This window comes from Strix uralensis, chromosome 10 (assembly GCF_047716275.1).
Source record: "Strix uralensis isolate ZFMK-TIS-50842 chromosome 10, bStrUra1, whole genome shotgun sequence".
In the NCBI taxonomy this organism is placed as follows: Eukaryota; Metazoa; Chordata; class Aves; order Strigiformes; family Strigidae; genus Strix; species Strix uralensis.
This window is the reverse complement of record NC_133981.1, coordinates 20114872-20120871: the sequence shown is the minus strand read 5'-3', so window position 1 is coordinate 20120871 and position 6000 is coordinate 20114872. Positions and strand designations below refer to the sequence as shown.

Genomic DNA, 6000 nt, shown 5'->3' with positions numbered 1-6000 from the left:
TGACCTCCACGGTACTCCAGGAGGATGTCCTCTGTTCCCAGGTGCAGCTCCCCAGACGTCTGACCTCCCGCCTGGTTTCTGCAGTCCCCTGGGGCATGGGAGTTGTAAAGAAACAACCTTCAGTTTACAAGCGTCTTAGCAGGGCAGGTTGAAACCCTCCCAAGGGTTCAGTTCCTGGCATCGTACCCTTCCCCAGATGCTGCCAGGGAACCCAGCTGGGTGTTGTGTGTAGTTGCAGCAGCAGTGTGATACACACAAGTGCTGAGAAGGGACTGAACTCTATTACTGGACTTACTACACACCTGCTATGAGTCATGCAGCAAAATTATGCTGCAGACGTTAGTAGCTGCTAAGTCAGTAACTACTGTCTCAGCTACCCTGCAACAGAAACTCAATTGCAAGTAGAAACAGTGATGAGCAAACTGACTGCCACAAGTAGATGGGGCATTTAATGAAAGGTGAAGTGTAGGAAGTCAGTAAACTTTATCAACGCAGACCTGTGTTGGAGGTCAAGGTAAGCAATTCACTCTCCTGAAAGCTTAAAGAGTCCTTTCTCTCCTTGTAAAGCAGCCACAGTGAGGAGTCTCTCTGAATGTTGCGAGCTTCCTGATCACAAACTTTTTTCTCATTCTCACAGCAAAGGTCTGTTCAGGCAGGAAGGTGAAGCCTGGAGGCTGGGTTTGGGGCTCTCTGCCTTTGTCAGCAGCTGTGAGCAGATGAGGCATCCCAGCCGCATACTTCCATGCTCAGCTGTACTTGAGGCATCATCTGGAAGCACAGTTTGTGTCTTCCTAGCTTCTCTTACCAGTGCCATTCCTCCTCTGACTCCACAATTAATTGTCCTTAAGTCTGGAAGCTTATTAGAACTCAGTGAAGTGGGGTTATCCTCTCCTTATAAACTGCTGATCTGACTGTGGTGATGCAAGGTGATCTGGGATATGACATCAATGGGGAAAAGAGAAGTGATTATTTTGTTTAAGGGAGCTCAAGGTTTGATTCAGCCTTAAGTCATCGTTACTCTCAGTTGATCATCCTATGCCAGTATGTTGTCTTTCTGGCTGGGCAGCCCATGGAAGTGGACATGCAGAGATAACCTTCCTCTCCTTGCACACCACAGGCCTCCACTCTTTGCAATCTCTCAGCCACAAGATCCCACAGAATAAGAGGTGCAAGCTTACTGCTGGTCTCTTGTTTTTATGGCTCTGCAATCCACAGCAATGTTTTGGTTTTCTTTTTTGTCTTCACACTATTAAAGCAAAGTGGTGTGAGGACGGAGGCTCACTCACCACATCCAGTGCTCGGGGGGATTTCTGCTGCAGGATTCTCATTGCTGCAGTCATTATCCTGTAGCTAATCAAGACTTCACAGTCAAATATTGTAAGTGTGGTAGCAGAATCTCTACCTGTCTGTCCAAACACTGCCTGGGGCAGGGGTTTATACAGTTGCAGTGTAAGAAAGGGTGTTAATGTGGACACTGCGGAGCAGGAAGCACCTCAGCTGGGAATGGTGCCAGCGCTTATGAAGCCTTTCCCTGAGCTTATGAAGCAGGGAGCGCCCTGCTTCCTCTTATTTACTAATTTTTTACTCTTATTTATTCTTTTCAGAGATGAGCTTCTGCCAGTGCCTGGGCAACTACTAGAGGACTGCAGCACAAGCCGGGGTTTCATTGCTTTTAAAGGAAGACAAATTAAAGAAGAGCTCATATTTTCTTGGCCCTGCAAAGTGAGCCAGCCAGACTCTCATCTGCCCTGTGGGGAACAAGGGTGTTGGACTGAGTCCTTCCCAAATATCTTCTGAGGCCTGGACATGCAGGTGCTGGAGGCCTGAGCACTTCAGGCAGCTTGTATAGGGGCTGCAGCAGAGCTGCCAGGGGTAGCTGCAAGCTGTCCTATTCCGACAATGTACCAGGCTCCTGCAACGAAGCAGCAGGCTCCAAGTCTCCTTACCTGCTCAGGTGAGCCTGGGGACTGAACCCCACCTTCTCTGAGAAGCAACCCTATCTCCAGTGTAACACAGATGTGGCAGGAACTGGAAAACTTAATTTTGCCCTTAGCCCTTTCAACTTAGGTGATGAGGAGAGGGGAGTGCTAACCTCTGCAGCCTCCTCCTGAACAGCTCTGTAGCTGGCCTAGAGGCTGCCAGGTGCCTTGTAGGGGGAGAAGAAGGTGTGGCTGTGGATGTGCTGCTCTTCCCTGGATAATAATGCTGCAGGCAGATCTGATACCTTTGATCCTCCAACCAGCCACGAGAGCGTGGGTGAGAAGTGTACCCTTCGAGGTCTTCCTCCCCTTCGGAAATGGCAACTTTGCTGAGAGTGCATAGATCTTCTCCATAGGTAACTTAATATGCCAGAGGCAAGGGACAGTGCAGAATAACGGACATTACCACTGTAAAAGCACAAGGTGCTGCCCAAAGAGCTGGGCAACTCCCATCAGGGAGCCAACAGACAAGGAAAAAAATCCCAGAGGAATGGAAGACTTTGCATGTAGAAAGCAAACAGGGATGGGGCTACGCAATGCTGAAGGGTTTCTTTGCCCACGGACTCTCTTTGCATGCATGCGCATAGCTTCTCCTGGGGTGTGTTAGAGGAATGGACTGGTGAGAGGATGAACTCTTGCAGCCGGGAGGAAGGGTGGGGATGTGGGAAGAGGAGCTTGCCCTAGAGAGCCTGTGAAATGCTTCAGTCCAGTCTCTGCTTCCTGTTGTTGGGCATGGTGAAGAGCAGAGGTGGAGGTGGGTGTTCAGCACCACTGCGGGGTTTGGCTTCCACTGCCAAGAACGGTCCCTGTTTATCTGGGAACAAATAGGATGATGTCCCTGTCTCTCAGATAAGAAGAGGAGAAACCACTCATCTTCAAGCAGCCCTCTCACCAGAACACCCTGCTGGCTATCTGGAATTAACATTAAGCAGGTGAGCAACGCACAAGTGAACACTCAGCCTTGACGTGAGAAAGGAAGAAAAGGACACAGCTGGTGGGGTCCCTGTCATGCCCCTTGGGGCTGGAGGGTGGTGTGCCTGTTGCTATGCCAGTACCAGGGCAGACACCCAGGTATCGGGGCCGGCCGCTGCTGCTCAGTGTCTCCTCAGTGCCAGCCTGGAAAAAGCAGAGTAAATAGCCTCGCCTCGCTCCCAGGAAAACGCCCCTTCGCCTACGAGCCGACGCAGCCGCGGGGCTCTGGGCTGGGCCGAGGGGGCGCAATGGCGGCGCCCGCCGGGAACTACGACTCCCAGCGTCCTCCGCGGCGCGGCTTCTCGCGAGCGCACGCGCAGAGGCCTCACCACGCGCGAACTCCGTTTCCCGGCAGGCCGAGCGCGCGGCCGTTGCCGCCTCGGCCCCCTCCCTCGCCGCCGTTCGCAACGCCGCCTCGCGCGCCGTGACGCGGCCCCCAGCGTGGTGACGCGCAAAGTGTGTGCCCGCCATAGCAATCGCGGCCGCCGCGGGGTGTGCGGGGCCGAGCGCAGGGGCCGGGGGCAGCGGCGGCGACCCAGCGGGGCATCGGGCAGGTACGGGGCGCCGGGCGGGGCGGGCCGCGCCGCGCCGCCGCCGCGGTTCCCCCGGGCCGGGCCAGGCCGGGCCGGTTGGCGGCCTCGGCGCCGGGCAGGGGGAGGGGGTCGCCTCAGGCCGTGAGGGACCCGCCGGTTGGGGGCGGGTTGGCCTGCGCGCCCCGCCCCCGCGCTAGGGGGCGCCCTCCGAAGCGCGAGTGGGGCGAGGGGCGGCGGAGGCCCGGCGGGGCGCTGCGCCTCGTTCCCCCCGCGGCCTGTCAGCCTCCCGGCGGGGGGGCGGGCCTGCGCCGCGCCGGCCCCGCCCGCCCCGGTCCTCCGGCGGCCGGCCCGCCCCCTCCGGCGGGGCCCTTCCTCCTGCGCCGGGGCCTGCGGAGGCGCCGCTTCGCCGGGCCTGCTCGGGAAGGGGGCGGGGGGGCTCTCTGGCTTGTGGGTCCCCCCACCCCCCTTTGCTAACCGTTAAACCGTCGGTTCAACGGGCAGCGCCGGCGGTTCCTCCGGTTGCGTCCCGGCGGACAGTCTGCTCCTGCAAGGCGCGCGGCGGCGAGCGCCTGCCCGCTGGCGGCGTGGTGCCTGCCGTGTTAGACCCTGCCAGAGCTGTCATCAGCCGCACGCTTCCCGTGCTCGAGGAGTCGCGGCGCTCCTCCGGGGAGGTGGGGTCCTCTGGTTGTTCTTTCCAGCCGCGTAAAGAGGAATTGATGTTGAAACGGAGCGTTGTGGGGTTTTTTTACCTTCCTTCGCAGACAGCAGAAGTTTGTTCCTGTTTTTTGTGCTTGTCCTGGCAGATCAGCACATAAATCCAGGTTTGTTGTGTAAAAGCAGAAATTCCAGGAAACTAAATAACTTTGTGGTTTTCCCTGACCTTAAAAATATTCTAACTGTAAAAAAGGATGAATTTTTAAACAAATATTTAAAGCAACATTAGGAATATGTTCTGTAGTAACAGCTGAATTGGCGTTCTGTTAGTGGTTAAAGTGGGAAGTTGAACAAACGAGGACTTCCCTCAGAGCTTCAGTTATGTATGATACCAAAACACGATTTTATTCTCTGTAGATCGTGAAGGTTTTGTTAGTTTGTGGCATGCTTTCTTCCACAAGTGAACTTCAGTGTTTACAGTTCATTATGCTTCAGCATTAACTTTGGCATGGTGATTTCAGACTCAACAGGTTTAGGCAAATAGCTGTCTGGTATCTCATCTGTTTGAGAACAATTGTGATGAGAGGGAGGTTTTTTTTTAAATTAAGGAATTCTTTGTGTTAAAACATAAATATGGAAAAACATACAGATATACTGCTCAGCTTGCTATGTATCTAACTAGATTTCAACTCAGAGTTCTTAATTTTCCCTTATGGTGTTTTATTATTATGTTAGACTTCTCATCAACATTGTGTCCTCAGCCATGGTTAGAATCATGTTTAACAACAATATGAAACTTGATTATTTAAGGTAGGTCAAAGTGCAGTTAGAAATTGGAGTTGGCCCTATACATGTGGATGTACCAATCCTCTCGTAATTTTTGTCCACATATGAATTTCAATGTGCAGTCTTCCTACGAAGTTGATTAAATTATTTTTTTTCCCCCTAAGGTATGATTTTTGTTATGTGGCTCTTCCATTTTCCATTTAAATTTCTAAGGTATGGATTTTGTGCTTGTTTCCCAAGTGACCATATTGTTGGTTTTCGGATTTTGCAAATAGATTTATTTTCACCAAAGAGATTTCATACTTTGAAATGTGTATCTGTATTGAAGTGAGTGTGTTCGGAACCTCATAACCCTTTCATAAACACAACACAAAATCAATAAGTGAATGACCTGTAGTAGTGTTGCAGTCAGTGTGACGCTCAAGTACGTGGAGGAACAAAAGGGTGAAGCTGAACTGCTTGAATGGTATCGCGTGCTTATCAAGGTTTGCAGTTGGAGGTCAGTGGGACTTGTATTTCTTTGTTCAGAGGTGTCTGACGAAGGTGACTCAAGCACTAAGGTGTCTGAGCTTTCAAAAACATGTGAGTACTTCCAGGTCTCTGTGTCTGAATGCTTCTTTCGGTTTCCCTTTTCTGTCAAATTTTTACATCTGAGTTTAGAAGAGTCAAATGCTTATAAAACCTTTGCTGTGATATTGGAATACTAAGTAGTATTTAATGTTAAAGCAATACTGTGTGCACCACTGTGTGCTGAAACACGCATTAAGTGGATTTTTGGTGGGAGCGTTCACAGTGATAGTTAAGGTTGTAAATATTTGTCTTTCAAAGTCAAGTCCTTTAAGTGCTTTATGTTTTGTTAATATCAGTTCTATTGATTCTAAGTATGATATTTTGACAACAGTGGTGTTTGGGGAAAAAAAATTTCCATTCCTTAGTTTATTAGATATTCTAATTGAAATCTGTGGTAGACCATGACTTTCAAAACTTATTAAAAAATTAAAAACGCATGTGGATTTAAATCCACAATGAGATACCCACTCTCTGTTCTGCTAGTTCCTGGAAGAGTGATTTGAGAT

General features: G+C 51.0%; 1 protein-coding gene across 13 annotated transcripts in view; it reads left to right on the top strand.

Moving 5' to 3' along the window:
• The first annotated feature begins 3327 nt into the window (after window positions 1-3327).
• Window positions 3328-6000, top strand: part of DCAF1 (DDB1 and CUL4 associated factor 1) — a 56759-nt gene continuing 54086 nt past the window's right edge. For 9 of the 13 annotated variants that reach the window (XR_012630302.1, XM_074879596.1, XM_074879598.1 and 6 more), the window contains exon 1: window positions 3329-3505. The gene's annotated coding sequence lies outside the window, so the exon portion shown is untranslated. Of the gene's footprint in view, window positions 3506-4063; window positions 4306-6000 lie in introns of those variants that run through there. The other 4 variants (XR_012630303.1, XM_074879595.1, XM_074879591.1 and 1 more) reach the window with 3 other exon arrangements.